The sequence below is a fragment of the Chlorocebus sabaeus genome, chromosome 21 (assembly GCF_047675955.1).
Source record: "Chlorocebus sabaeus isolate Y175 chromosome 21, mChlSab1.0.hap1, whole genome shotgun sequence".
Lineage (NCBI taxonomy): Eukaryota > Metazoa > Chordata > Mammalia > Primates > Cercopithecidae > Chlorocebus > Chlorocebus sabaeus.
Window position 1 is genome coordinate 14,367,364 of NC_132924.1, and position 14,563 is coordinate 14,381,926.

At 51.9% G+C, this 14,563-nt stretch overlaps 1 protein-coding gene across 6 annotated transcripts in view; it reads left to right on the forward strand.

Moving 5' to 3' along the window:
* Nucleotides 1–14,563, forward strand: part of TNS3 (tensin 3) — a 331,575-nt gene that overhangs the window by 23,552 nt on the left and 293,460 nt on the right. Inside the window, exon 1 of one of the 6 annotated variants that reach the window (XM_073008875.1) lies at nt 886–1,007. The exons of 1 other annotated variant lie outside the window; for it this stretch is intronic. The gene's annotated coding sequence lies outside the window, so the exon portion shown is untranslated. Of the gene's footprint in view, nt 1–885; nt 1,008–9,296; nt 9,315–9,529; nt 9,633–12,164; nt 12,246–14,563 lie in introns of those variants that run through there. 4 more of the 6 variants (XM_073008865.1, XM_073008877.1, XM_073008876.1 and 1 more) reach the window with 4 other exon arrangements.

Here is a 14,563-nt window from a genome sequence, read left to right on the forward strand (position 1 = left end):
TGCCCTGGGCCCTGCTCCGAGTGGGATGATGAGACCGCCTGCTCCACGTGGCAGATGAAATCTAGGTCTCTCTTCTGTGGGAGGCTGGCGGGGAAGATGTTTTCCTGGAAAGGACCACAGAACGAACCGCTGATGAAATTTCTCTTGTGACCTCCCTGGAGGAAGAGCACTTTTGGTTTCTGCAGAATTTTTCTATTCCTCTGATCTCACAAATGGGGACACTGAGGCTAAGAGACTGAGTTCAGGGTCATCTGAATCTCAGGGATAGACAGTCAGGATGGACAACCTATAGGCCTTTCCTCTGAGAATCTCTCTGCTCGCGATCGTTTTTCTGGTTTCCACCTGGCTTGCCTAAATTCTGCTCATTTGTCCCGGCGCATTTTAAGAAGTCATGTGACTTCTAAAGACTTCCCTGACCTCCTCCCTTCATTAGCTGGGTCTTTCAGGGGCTTCTAGGGCACCCTAGGCTTTCCGGAGCGGCTGTGCCCCTTTATGTATGCGCGACCCCACTAGACTGTGAGCCACAGGAGGGAGGGTAGGTCTTGCTCCCGGAGAGCACTTTAATTACAAGCGCTGAATTAAAGAATGAACTGGTTGTGCAGGAACCAGGATCCGAACCCACCTCCCCAGGTACTCTTAACATCGGCCCGGCGGAACCTGCAAGTCTCCAGACCGCTTGGAGCCTGGGCTGCTCAATGGGTCCGATAATCCCGGGTCCCCTCCGCGGCCAGCGAAGGGAGGTCCCAGGGCACACCTCGGCAGGGCTGGGGGCCCAGGTGACCCGCGCCCGGAGGCGCGCCGCATTGTTAGGGTGATGAGGCCAGGTGACCCGCCAGGCTCGGGGCGCGGGCGCGGGGGCTGGCCGTGGCGATTGCCCGCGCCGCCTCGAGGGGGCCCTGCCGCTGGCGCCGGCCGCCAGCCAGGAGGACGGGCCCGCCCGCGCGCTACTCGGAGCCCAGCCTCGCTGCTGCCATCGCCCCGCCGGACCGCGCCGCAGGCTCCCCCAGGTACTGGGGCCGGGGAAGGAGGAAACGCGGCCACGCGCCGCTGCCCTCTTTGTTTCGGGCCCGGCGCGGGCTTTCGCGGTCCGGGCGCAGGAACAACGCTTGGGGAGCGCAGGGATCTGGAGCTGGGGCGCGGGGATGGAGTTCGGTGAACGCGGAGGACGGGAGCTCAGGGCGCGGGGATGGGCTCACGGGGGAACCCAGGTTAGGGACCGCTGGGACCCGGCTGGGGGCGCACGGGCAAGGGGTTTCGTGCGCGCGGGTACGGGGTTTGGGGCGCGTGGCGGGCGGCGGCTCGGCAGGAGTCCCAAGACAGGGGCTGGGGCGCGCGGGCCAGCTCCGCCAGAGTCCGGGGACGGGGGCACTGACTGCCTGGGTTTGGGGACAGGGCTGGGGCGCAGGACCACTCGAATGGGACCCGTGGCGCCCGGGCGCCCTGGACTGAGACTGCGGGCAGAGACTGGAGCAGCTCTGTCGCAGTCGCTGTCGGGACCGAGCGGACTTTGTACCCTAGAACTCCGTCTCGAGACTCTGGGTGGAGAGCGCAGCTAGGGGCTTCAATGGACAGGCTCGAAATCCTTCGCCTACTTTTTCTAGGCAAACTCTCAGTGCGTCTCTTTCCCTTTCCCTTTGATGGGTGGGAGGTAGGGGGTCCTTTCGCGCTTCCTTTTTTTCCCCGAAGGACGGGACCTCGGGGCGGGGGGATGTTCCGGGGTGGGGTGGGGGGCTGTCCCAGGCTGGGGGCCAGCTGTGTAGCATGTGCTTCCTGGCACGCGGGAGCTGTCGCTGACAAGCAGCAAGAAGGAGGGTCCCTGACGTCCCAGGGGTCTCTGTGTCGCTGCTGCGCAGCGGCCTGACATGTGAGTCCGGGGTCCTTTGCTTGGAGTGATTTGAGTGTCTGTGGCGGGAAGAGACTCAGGCGCTCCTCTGGCATTCTCCAGACAGTGTCAGCAGGTGACCCGGACTCCAGCGTGGTTGAAAAACTCAAAGCGCCATCAGGGTGTGGGGCCAGCAGAGAGCACTATTGAGGGTGGTCACAACGCCCTGGGAAGCCCCCAGGCTTCCTTGGGGCCCATTCACACACTTTGATCTTCCGAGATGGCTTCTCCCCCATTTTTTTCACTACCTGAATGCATGATCATGGAGGACTCTGAAAATATACTGAAAAGTATGAATGCAGAACTCATTGTATTAATATTGCATAGCCCTTCAGAACTAACCAACCTTTTGATATTTTGGTAGATTTTCTTGAGGCTTTGGTCTGTGCATATTACTTTTTAAAAGTGCTTTCATGCTTTCCCTTTTGAATGAGGTTTGCTTGTTCTGGTGATTCTGGTTCTTCCCTCTTTGGGGCCTGTGAGGTTATATTTGCAAATCAATCAACAAGTATTAAGAAAGGCTTTTCTGTGCTGAGGCCTTGAGGGCCAGGGAGAGGGTGGGGAGTCACTGCAGCTGGAGGGTGGAGGGGCAAGGCCATTACCCAGAGATGGAGGTGCTCTGGGTCCTGGTGGGGCTGTGGCAGCACGGGGTGGGGGTTGTGTACACAGGGAGCTGACAGGAGGAACTGGCAGCAAGCCAGACTCCTGACCTTAGGAATAGTAATGGTGACCCCGAAGACAAAGGAACAGGGACGCTGATTGAGTGTTTGCTTGTGCTAAATGCTTTGCAGGCATTCATTTCATTTCACCCAAATTACAGTCCTTGGAGGAAGTTGGGATTATGATTACCCCATTTTACAGACGAGTAAACTGAGGCAAAGGAAGGCTAAGTAACTTGGCCGAGATGAAATGAAACATGGCAGTAGTGCAGCCTGGGATTCTGGGACAGGACTGTGGGGTCCCAGAGCCCTGCTCCTGGCTGCTGCTGCATGTCCGACTGTCGCCTGAATGCTAATGCATGTCCAGACAGCAATTCCTCAGCTGAGGCTGCCATAGCTATCAGCAGCTCAGCTGAATTATTTCTTTTTTTTTTTTTTTTTTTTTTGAGACGGAGTCTTGCTCTGTCACCCGGGCTGGAGTGCAGTGGCCAGATCTCAGCTCACTGCAAGCTCCGCCTCCCGGGTTTACGCCATTCTCTTGCCTCAGCCTCCCGAGTAGCTGGGACTACAGGCGCCCGCCACCTCGCCCGGCTAATTTTTTGTATTTTTAGTAGAGACGGGGTTTCACCGTGTTAGCCAGGATGGTCTCGATCTCCTGACCTTGTGATCCGCCCATCTCGGCCTCCCAAAGTGCTGGGATTACAGGCTTGAGCCACCGCGCCCGGCCATTATTTCTTAAAAAATCAGCAAAGATGGAAAAACTAGTAGCCCCGGGGCACTACTTGTTCCTGAATGCAAACTGATTGTTTTGTTTTTTCTTACAACGTATCTCTTTGGTACCTAGTGGTTTGAAAGCGAGCTGCACTACTTATTCTTGGATGCAAATGGAATTTTTTTTTTTTTTTTTACAAAGTGTCTCTTTGGCACCTAATGTTTTGAAAGCGAGCTGTTTGCAAATGTGACTCTGGAAATAAAAGGCAGGAGAGGGGGTGTCAAAGTATGTTCCTCCACTGCAGGAGGTGTTGCTGAAGGGGATAGCAGAGACCTGAGGAGGAGGCAGTATGGCAAGAACAGTGAGTGGAAGGGCTGACCTACCATCTGGCAGTCGCGGCTTATGTCTGCTTAGCATTCTCCACAAGGACCCATTTTACAGATGAGTAAAATACCAAGTAAATTCCTAAAGTCCGGGAACAGTTAGGGATCTGAATGAGCCAGTCCTCTGACTCTTATGTGCCCCACTCCTTTCCTAAGATCAGCCTATTGTAAACCACCCCTGTCCAGGGGAAGCCTCTTGTTCCCTCCCTGTGTCCCTGTGTATGAACTTGCGAGGGGGAGGAACTTTCCACCTTCCTGAGGGCAGAAAGCATTGTTTAGATCTCTGCCACTTACTAGGAGGCCAGAGACATTTGCTGAGTGCCTCAGCAGCACACTTAGAATTGAGGCTTCCAGGCTTCCTCACAGCGGCCCCATAGATTTCCCAGGGAGGAGCCTCCTGTCTTGCGGGTGGATCTGGTGGGTTTGCTCCATGTAGCAGGGGCTGCCATGGGAAGGGTGGGTCTGGGTGTCTGAAGCTCTCCAGAAGGTGAGTTGACCCTGGGACCCTTGAGTCCTTCCTGTAGGACTCCATAAAGCATTGGGAGATCAGCTAACCCCTGCAAGCCGTGCCTGGAATGACACAGAGCCAGTCCTGTCTATCTAGAATCCTCTGCTGCTATCCTTGTTGATCTAGAATAAGGGATGCTGGTTAGTTGGTTAATTGAGTAGGTGTTTAGTTAACTTAGTTACTCTCTTCCTCACAGTTAGCAAGAGTATTAAAAACCATCATGACACGGAACACAGTTCTTTCGGCCTCCACGGTGAAGGGCATGTTGCGTGGCTTCATCTTCACAGGGATTGTGGTTCACAAGTGGGTCATTTCCACGCTGCCTCACTGCTTCTAAGACGCCGAGACAACAAAAATTGCTGCCACCAAAATGCTGCTGAGCAGGGCTAAATTCTCCTAGATTGAGAGGGCGTTTTGAATTTTAGAGTATGTTGAGTCCCGATGCAGGTCCGTGTCCTGCTGCAGGGCTTTTCCGGGGCAGCTCGGGCAGGAACAGTGGTTTCCTTGATGTCTGTCCGTTTCTCGTAAAAGCAGAAAACTAGACTCTCCAAGTTTCTTGAGCTTTCTGTTTGTCCTCTGTGACTCAGGAATGTGTTTGGTACACGTCCGCCACTGCAACGTGGGATTGTAGTGCTGAGCTCGGGGTCCTTCGGTGTGTCTCCATTGTCTGTGTGGCAGCATCTCCTGCCATGCTCAGTGTACTCTAGGAGCACCGTGGCCCTCTAGGCACACCTCTAACCACCCCCCCCAACCTCCGTGCCCCATGCACCTGGTGCAGCTCCACCTGGTATCCCTCACCTGTTGCCTCCTACCCTCGCTGGGAGCTGCCTCTGCCAAACAGGAGGGGGGAGGCCAGTGAAAATGAGGGTGACTGAGGAGGGGGGCCATTAACTTGGGGATGAAGCACTGCACACAATTTAGGGTCCGTCAGAATGCCTCACTGTGTCAGGGAAGGGAGGATTCTTACATTCTGTTTTTTTTTTCTTTTTTCTTTTTTTTTTAAGACGGAGTCTTGCTAGAGTCCAGTCGGGCCATCTCCATCTCAGCTCACTGCAATCTCTGCCTCCTGGGTTCAAGCAGTTCTGCCTCAGCCTCCTAAGTAGCTGGGATTACAGGCGCACACCACCACACCCAGCTAATTTCTGCATTTTTAGTAGAGACGGGGTTTTGCCTTGTTGGCCAGGCTGGTCTCGAACTCCTGACCTCAGGTGATCCACCTGCCTCGGCCTCCCAAAGTGTGGGATTACAGGTGTGAGCCACTGCGCCTGGCAGATTTTTTTTTTTTTTTTTTTGGAAGGCAATAGTCTAGTACTCTTGTCTCCTGGGCAAAATGAATGAAAGATTATGCTGAAGGATTCTATGTCTGTGATCTAGAAAATTCCCCCTGGCAGAGGGAGGTGCTCTCGGAGCTAGGGAAGTGCTTCTCAGAGCCACCCCTCAGGGGAGAGACCTCTCTGTCCCTATCTCCACCCCAGCGCTGGACAGGAATCCCTGGGTGCTCTCTGCAAACGGCCCGCCAGCCTTCAGCCTAATAATGCAGCTAACAAGACCCCCTTCCTTTCACTACTCAAGTACCCAAGCTGGCTCTGGCACTTTCTGTTCCCAGTCTGATTGTTGTTAAACCGTGCACGTATGCCATCTTGATGGTCTTCCTTTTCTGGAAGAGAGCGCTGAGACTTAGCGAGCTCAAGTCACTTGGGTGTGTTGTGAGCATACCAAGCCTTGGATCTGAATCCAGGTCCGTTAGCAATGCTTGGAGTTCTTGCGAAGATGAGGGGTTTGTGCAGTCTCCACCCACAGTCCAGCCCCTGCTGGAGTGGCCAGGCCAAGGCTCAGGAGCTGTGGTGTGCCTGCCGTCTACTGCAGCCAGTGCGCCAGTCCCAGCTGCTTCCTCAGCCGCCAAGGCTGGGCCTTTCTTTACTCTTCCTTCCTCCCTCAGCTCTAATTATGGTTCATGTTAGATTGTCTGCCCTTCCTCTTCCTCTTCTCTTTTGGGGAAAGATAATAACACTTAATATGCCCTTTGCAGGCCTGGCTTTGTTACTAAGATATCAGAAGAATCTTTAGGACTCTTTCTTCTAGTTGCCCAAGTGAGTGGCAACCTGTCGGCACCCAGGAAGGATGAACATGGGTGCCCTGCTAACGATTACAAGTGCCACTCCTAGCCAGGCCATGCTCCTGGGGACACCGGGGGACATCTCCAGGTGGACTCAAGTGTGTCACCTCCTTTCATTGTGTCTTGGCAGCCACAGTGTGACGTGGCATCTCTTGTGTGTAGAGTTTATGAAACTGCTCCTGAAAAGTAGAGACCAATTCGTTGATGCTTTGAATACACCGGAATACACTCATGGCAAGGAAGGAGGGACGGAGGGAGGGAGGGAGGGTCGGTCCTTGGGAAGTGGCTGGCCAAGGCCCTTCGGTGCCGTCTGCGGTTGCTTCTCTTTTTACAGGAGAGCCCGGGCTCTGCTCCAGGCCCTGGGATTATTTCTCGCTGGAGGATTCAGGAATCCGCGCTCTCCTCATCACCCTGGAACACAGCTGCAGTGTGTAGCATTTCACTCACTTGGAGTCACACAATAAAAGGCACAGGCCCACATCTGGCTGTGCAGGACAGCGGGCAGGAGAGTGGGCCCTGGGGCACACTGGGCCATTAGCAGGGGCATCTGCATCCTGGCCTGTGCACATTCCTCCCTGGAGCGCCGGGCTGGCTCTGCAAACAAAGGGGCCTGGTCCTGGCATTCTTCTCCACCTTGTAATCCATCACCTTTCTTAGAGGTGTCCCTGGGCGCCTACCCCTTTCATCACTGGCCATTTGGGAGGTAGATCAAAGGTACGCACAGGAGGCTGTGACATAGACCAGGCTCTGGCATCCCACGAACCTGGGGTAGAACTGCCCTTTGCCCTGGGAGGTTCTGGGGTTATTGTGACTGTGTGTGTCATTTGTCGCCTGCAGCCTGGGGTTGTCGTTCCTCCACAGGTTCTGGAGCTCAGGGGTGGGAGCCACGTGGGGTTTTGTTTCCTCCTTCTGGGCTCCAGGCCCAGTGTACTTTGGTCCTGCTGAATTTCCATGGCCTCAGGGGCCTGAAAAGCACCTTGTGGTCCTTTTGGAGAACCACTTCCTCATTCTTGGAGGTGCTAATCTGATCCCCTGGGAGGGAACTGTGTGCTCACTGGTTGACACAGGGGAGGCCAGCATGATAGAGATGAGTTTTTCGCCAAAGATCAAGGACAGGTGTTTCCAGTTTGTCTCCTCTGGAAAGATCTGCAGAGCCGGGTGGACAGGGCTGGAGGAAAGGGGGCCTGTGTGCATGTCTTGGGTAGGTGCTAAGGGAGATAGGAGGGCTCTGCGTGGGTGAAGAATGCATTTCTGTCTTGTCCTGCACGCAGGAGGGAGGCACACTTGTTACCTGTATTACTCGGAGAGTAGCAGAAGACTCTCAAGTAATGAACATATCTTTGCTGCTTAATTTGCTTTTTGACTATTTTTCTACAAAATAGTTTTCTTGTAATAGTGCTCATTGTCGACTTGGAAAAGATAGAGAAATGCTAAGGAAAAAGGAAAAATTTCCTTCTAATATCACCTCCACAGAGGTTCATATTTTAGCCTGCTTGTGTGCCATATGTTTTCCGTGCTTTTTTAATTTACCAAGCTGAGATCATACCATATGTATTTTTTTGTATCCTGCATTTTAAAATCAATGTGGCAGTATAAGCATTTCCCAATCCAGAAATAGCTCTGTGTAAATATGACTGCTGATAACAGTATAGTACTTCAGTATGTGGATGTACCACAATATTTCGACTTCACTATTTGTTCGTCGATCATTTACATCCTGTGTTATGCTTGCACATAGGTCTTTGGGCAGATTGTAGCTAGTCATGTTCTTAAAAGGATTTCTAGCAGACTCTTTGACATCAGAGAATACAAACTTATTTTTTTTTTAAACTATGGTAAAACATGCGTAACATGAACTTTGTCGTTTTAATCATGTTTAGCTGTGCAGTTATGTCACATTAAGTACCCTCACATTGTTGTGCAGCCATCACCCACCTTGATCTCCAGAACTCTTTCCATTTTGCAGAACTGAAACTCGGTGTCCCTTAAGCACTAACTCCCCACGTTCCCCTCCCCCCAGTCCCTGGCAACCACCGTTCTACTTTCTGTCCCTATGAAACGGACTACATTGGGTGCCTCATACAAGTGGAATCATATAGTATTTGTATTTTTTGTGATTTGTTTATTTCACTTAGCATACTGTCCTCAAAGTTTCATCCACATGGTAGTATGTATCACAATTTCTATCTTTTTAAGGCTGAATAATACCGTGTGTGTGTGTGTATATGAATAGCACATTTTATTTATCCATTCATCTGTTGATACACTTATAGTTACTTCTACGCTTCGGCTGTTGTGAATAGTGCTGCTATGGACATGGGTGTGTAAGTCCCTTCTTTCCATTTTTTTTGGTGAACACAAGCTTTTTGGAGTTCCTTGGTGTATACAGTCAAATTGCAGTTGAGACATAGGGTGCTGGCTGGATTCTCACGGTGTCCACCCGCTGTCCTTAAACATGGCCAGGTTGTCACCCCCAGGGTAAAAACCAGGCCTGCAGGAAAAGGAAGAGGGAGACTTCTTACCAAGCTATTTTGACAGATTGTGTAAACTCTGTGATTAATGGGATGAGAAAGCAGGAAGAATGTCTTTCATTTAAAAAAAAAAAAAAGCCTTCGGGGTTGCTTGGTTTTATTTTCAATTAAAAGGGTCTGATTTTGTTTCTGGAGAATGGTTTTAATTTGGATAAATGGTTCAGTCTGGGAACCGCATGCCAGAGCCTATGATCTATGAGTGCAATTACTCAGGGTTTCCTCGGCTGCTTTTCTGAGGGAACAGTCCAGAATTGGGCTCGCTCTGGTTTGGCTCTGTTAAACGTCGATGCAGGCCCCTGGGCACTTGGAGTGAGGTGGTTTTTGTGATCAGTCCTTGAAGTGCAGCCATAATGCCCTCCCCCTAATGCCTTCCCCAACTGACGGTGGTTAATTTTTACCCTCTAAGAATGTGTTCACAATTCCAAGTCAGGAATGTCAACAGCAGGCTGTCGTTTCCCCCTCCTTGGAACATGTTGAACCAGAATTACTGGCATCTTTTCCAACGTGGGCATTTGCAGCATTGGTGAGATGTGGGGGCTCACAGAGGAGGCAGACTCATCCTAATGTTCCTCCTCCGGATTACTTGAGGTCCCTGGCTAGGCGGGACTGCAGGCCCAGAGACAGGGCTGTGGTGGGTTGTTATATCTGGGGTCAACTGTTGTTTCTTTCCAAGGGGATGCTAGACTGGGGGAGGTGAGGGACTAAATCCTGGGTGGCTTTGAGGAAGGACCTGTCACAATGGAGGGGCAATGTGGGCAGAGGCCGTGGGCAGGGCCGCCTGCTGTGTTCTGGAGTCGCAAAGGGGATTTGCAGAAGGCAAAGAAGACTACAAAGACACAAGGTAGGGTGTAGCACCCTTTAGGAGAACTGTGGCAAAGCCCTGGGCAACTTTCCATGGTGCTTGCAGATTTGAGACCAATGCCCGACCAACCTAGTGGGCTGGTGGGAGGCAGCGTGGAGGGTGGCAGGGTGTTCCCAGGGTGGGAGGTGGAGACAGTCTGCACTGAAATTTAATTTCCAAGAGCACAGCCCACAAAGGAAGAATAGGCTTGCTCGTGATGTGGGTGAAGGCATTGCCCTGCTGGCTTGTGTCAGGGCATTGGCTCCTGGACCCTCAACAAAGGGCATATTAGCATAATGAATAGTTAAGTCGCTTGGTTGGGCTCCAGTCCTTGGGGCCGTGGCCTCTTTCCGAAGGAAGCACTAGTGGGTGGGCCCCACCTCTGGAGATCCAGCCTGCATTGGGACCACACGGTTTGAGAAATGTTTTCCCAAGCCTGGGCCACACGTGCCCCTTGATTTCTGGGGCAGCCCTCGTGGCAACTCCCCACGTATCCCTGTGAGACCTTTCTCATTTTCCACTGGCAAAGATACAGGTGTAACCAGATTATTCTGATGAAAAATTTGAGTGAGACAGGTAACCTGCAACACAGAGAGCTGGTATGTGTTGCTGTTTTTTTTTTTTTTGAGACAGTCTCATTCTGTCGCCCAGGCTGGAGTGCAGTGGCACGATCTTGGCTCACTGCAACTTCTGCCTCTGGGGTTCAAGTGACTCTTCTGCCTCAGCCTCCATAGCTGGGACTACAGACGTGTGCCACCACAACCCCGCTAATTTTTGTATTTTTAAAAGTAGGGACAGTGTTTCACCATGTTGGCCAGGCTGGTCTCGAACTCCTGACCTCAGGTGATCTGCCTGCCTTGGCTTCCCAAAGTGCTGGGATTACAGGCATGAGCCACTGCGCCTGGTCATGTGTTGCTCTTTAACTCCCCACCCCTACCTCCATGAAATAAAAATAGTCCAAAACATAGGTCATTGAGAGCATACCGTGCATTTTGCTTGTTTTTTTTTTTTTTTTTTTTAGATGGAGTCTCGCTCTGTTGCCCAGGCTGGAGTGCAGTGGTGATATCTCGGCTCACTGCAAGCTCCGCCTCCCAGGTTCACGCCATTCTCCTGCCTCAGCCTCCCGAGTAGCTGGGACTACAGGCTCACACCACCATGCCCAGCTAATTTTTTTGTATTTTTAGTAGAGATGGGGTTTCACTGTGATAGCCAGGAAGGTCTTGATCTCCTGACCTCATGATCTGCCCGCCTTGGCCTCCCAAAGTGCTGGGATTACAGGCGTGAGCCACTGCGCCCAGCCGGCATTTTGCTTGTTATTAGGGATGATGCGACAACTGGAATGGTGTTCATTCACTTTTAAAAGGCTCACTCTTCTCACGGGATAACAGAACACACTATCATTCGTTTTCCTCTTCCCACGAAGGTGTTTGCAGTGGTGGGCAGGAGAAGCATAGTGTGTGTGTGACTATCACGCCAATGGTTCTCCCAAACCTGGATCCCAACCTAGGCATTGCCAGTCTCTGGGTGTCACCCTCCCATTTGTGACTGTAGTGACTTCTCAGAACTCCCTAGAGGAATGGCCTTACTCCAAATGGTCCCTTGGCTGCCAGGCTGGCTATTTGTGAGTAAAAAATGTTTGTCAATGCTGCTGCTTTTAGTACATGCCCACGCCACATCAGCTACAGCTTGTCGGGTGTCTGGTTGTCTGTCTGTGCAGAGCCCATTGGGAGGTCTGTGCAGCCTCACACCTAGCAGTGAGGTGGCCCCTCTGCATGGTCATGCCCTGCGGAGTTGCATTCCTCTCCCTGATGGCTGGCTGCCAGGACCTGTGGGCCCGGCGAGAGGGGTGGGAGGTGCTGTGACTCCTGCCAAGCTAGCTCTTCACAGGCTGGGTTAGTTCTTCCGAAGCATGGTTTCCTGGGACACCACGCACGGGGCAAGCACAGCTGTGTGGCCAGTGGCATGCTGACAGGGCTAGACACACACTGGGTCGCTTAATGCCGACCTTGGCCTGTGAATCTGTGACCAGGACTCTTGGTGAGCTGCCAGCTGGGGGCTGTTGGTGCTGAGTTTAGCTCTGTAGCCAAAAACGTTCCAGCTGATTTCCAGACAGACCCGGCTTCCGTTTTCAATGCCAAGATGAGCTGGGCGAATGAGTGGGAGCTGACAGAGACTTTTGGCCGACTGTGATTGCTATTGTCTGGAGTCCCCTTGACCCTCTGGAGGTACTGCCTCTCCTTTCATTTGTACATACCAGTTTTTCTGCATGGTTCCGCCTCTTGTCAGCCAGGCTCTGGGGACACCAGCTTTTCCATCTCCCATACTGCCAGATGGCTTTGAGCAAACAAGAGGAAGGCCCCAGCGTGGGTGCAGCCTGTGGTTGCGTTGTCCTGCCTGTTTACCCTGGAGCTGAAGCGGAAAGGGAGCAGGCTTTGCAGGAACCCAGGTGGCACCCCTTCTCGTCCCTGCTACTTGTTCTCCTTGTGGTCCTGGGATGGTCCCCAAACTTCTCTGAAGTGGTGCTGAAAACTGGGTTGATAGTACGGACCTCACTGAGCTGTTAGGAGTAGCTGTCGATACCCTGTACCCAAGGTTCTCTCCAATGGAAACCAGGTAACCTTCGATTCCATTTCTTTCATCTGTGGTTGGTCACCCGGGTGGGACGCTGACCACCAGAGGCCTGGTGCCCTGTCCTGAGGCCCAGTTAGCCATGGCCTTCATCTGCTCACATTCTGTGGATTGGGTAGTGTAATTTTTGTTTGTATCCCTCAGTTCTCCAAGGACAAGAAGGCTGCTGCTAAAAAAAAGAAAAAAAAAAAAAAAGATAAGAGCTTTGGAGGGGACTGGGGGCGGTGGCTCATGCCTGTAATCCCAGCACTTTGGGAGGCCGAGGCGGGAGGATCACGAGGTCAGGAGACGGAGACCATCCCATCCCGGCTCACATAGTGAAACCCCGTCTCTACTAAAAATACAAAAAACTAGCCGGGCATGATGGCGGGCGCCTGTAGTCCCAGCTACTCGGGAGGCTGAGGCAGGAGAATGGCGTGAACCCGGGAGGTGGAGGGAGCTTGCAGTGAGCCGAGATCCGGTCACTGCACTCCAGCCTGGGCGACAGAGCGAGACTCCGTCTCAAAAAAAAAAAAAAAAGCTTTGGAAGGAGCTTAGAGTTAGCTACATGTACTTGCCAAGGTGTGACATCACTCAGAGCCTCCATTCCATCCTCTGGACAGCCAGGAGCTGGCCTCCCAATCAGCTGCCCACTGGGCACACTTCACAATGGGAGGGGACAGTTACACATCTAGATGGAAACATTCTAGAAGTGATTGCTTACGAGGAGAGAAGGAAATGCTGGCACATTTTCCCAGGATTTTGTTCATGTTTTTATTAGGGCCACAACTTTTGTCCTTGGAGTTTTGTTTGGTAACTTATTCCTTTAATTTGCAGAAGAGAACCATTTACAACTCATCTTACAGACTTGAGAATCTAGCCTACTGTTATTTCCTTGGAAAATAGCCACATTGCTAGTTGTTGTGTTATTGAAAGTTGATGACAATGCCCCCAGCAGTCCATGCAGGTTCGCTGAGAAGAGTTGCACCTTTGGAGCTGTGACTTCAGCACAAAAGAATATTCTTCTTGGACAGTGTGTTGTGGGGTTTGCTTGCTTCAAATCCGTACTGCCAAATGGCAAGAATCATTTCCTTTTTCTTCCTCTCATAATGTATTCCAGTCTTGATGCAGACACATCAGCACTGTGTAATCCCTTGTGTAATATTTATTTATTTGCTTTTTCTTTTTCTTGAGACAGAGTCTTGCTCTTGTCACCCAGGCTGGAGTGCAATGGCGTGATCTTGGCTCACTGCAACCTCTAACTCCTGGGTTCAAGTGATTCTCCTGCCTCAGCCTCCCGAGTAGCTGGGATTATAGGCACGTGCCACCACGCCCAGCTAATTTTTGTGTTTTTAGTAGAGAGGGGATTTCACCATGTTGGCCAGGCTGGTGGCGAACTCCTGACCTCAGGTGATGTGCCTGCCTTGGCCTCCCAAAGTGCTGGGATTACAGGCGTGAGCCACCGTGCCCAACCTATTTTTTCTTTTTATTGAGATAGAGTCTTGCTCTGTCACCCAGGCTAGAGTACAGTGGCACAATCTCGGCTCACTGTAGCTTCTGCCTCCCGGGTTCAAGTGATTCTCCTGCTTCAGCCTCCCAAGTCGCTGGGATTACAGGCGATCATCACCATGCCCAGCTAATTTTTGTATTTTTAGTAGATGAGGTTTTCCCATGTTGGCCAAGCTGGTCTCGAACTCATGACCTCAGGAGATCCACCCAGCTTGGCCTCCCAAAGTGTTGCGATTATAGACGTGAGCCACCACGCCCGGCCCCTGTGTAGTATGTATGTATGTATGTATGTGTGTATGTATGTATGTATGTTTGTGATGGAATCTCATTCTGTTGCCCAGGCTGGAGTGCAGTGGTGCCATCTTGGCTCACTGGAACCTCCACCTCCCTGGTTCAAGCAATTCTCCTGCCTCAGCCTCCCGAGTAGCTGGGATTACAGGCTCCTATCACCACACCCGGCTAATTTTTTGTGTTTTTAGTAGAGGCGGGGTTTCATCATGTTGGCCAGGCTGGTCTGAAACTCCTGACCCCAGGTGATCCACCCTCCTTGGCCTCCCAAAGTGCCAGGATTACAGGTGTGAGCCACTGCGCCTGGACCCTTGTGCAGGTTTTGTTCTTATAAAGATGTTGGGTATTCAGCAGTCTGGTCCTGGGAAAATGGCTCCTCTCCCCCTTTCTGCTTTGTGCTGAGACCCCTAGATCATGTTCACAAATTCTGCAGCAGAGACTGAGTGCACGTAAGACCTTGGGCAAATTTTGGAGAGATGTTTGGTGGATAATACATAAGCTTCATGTCTGAAGCACATCAATTCTCA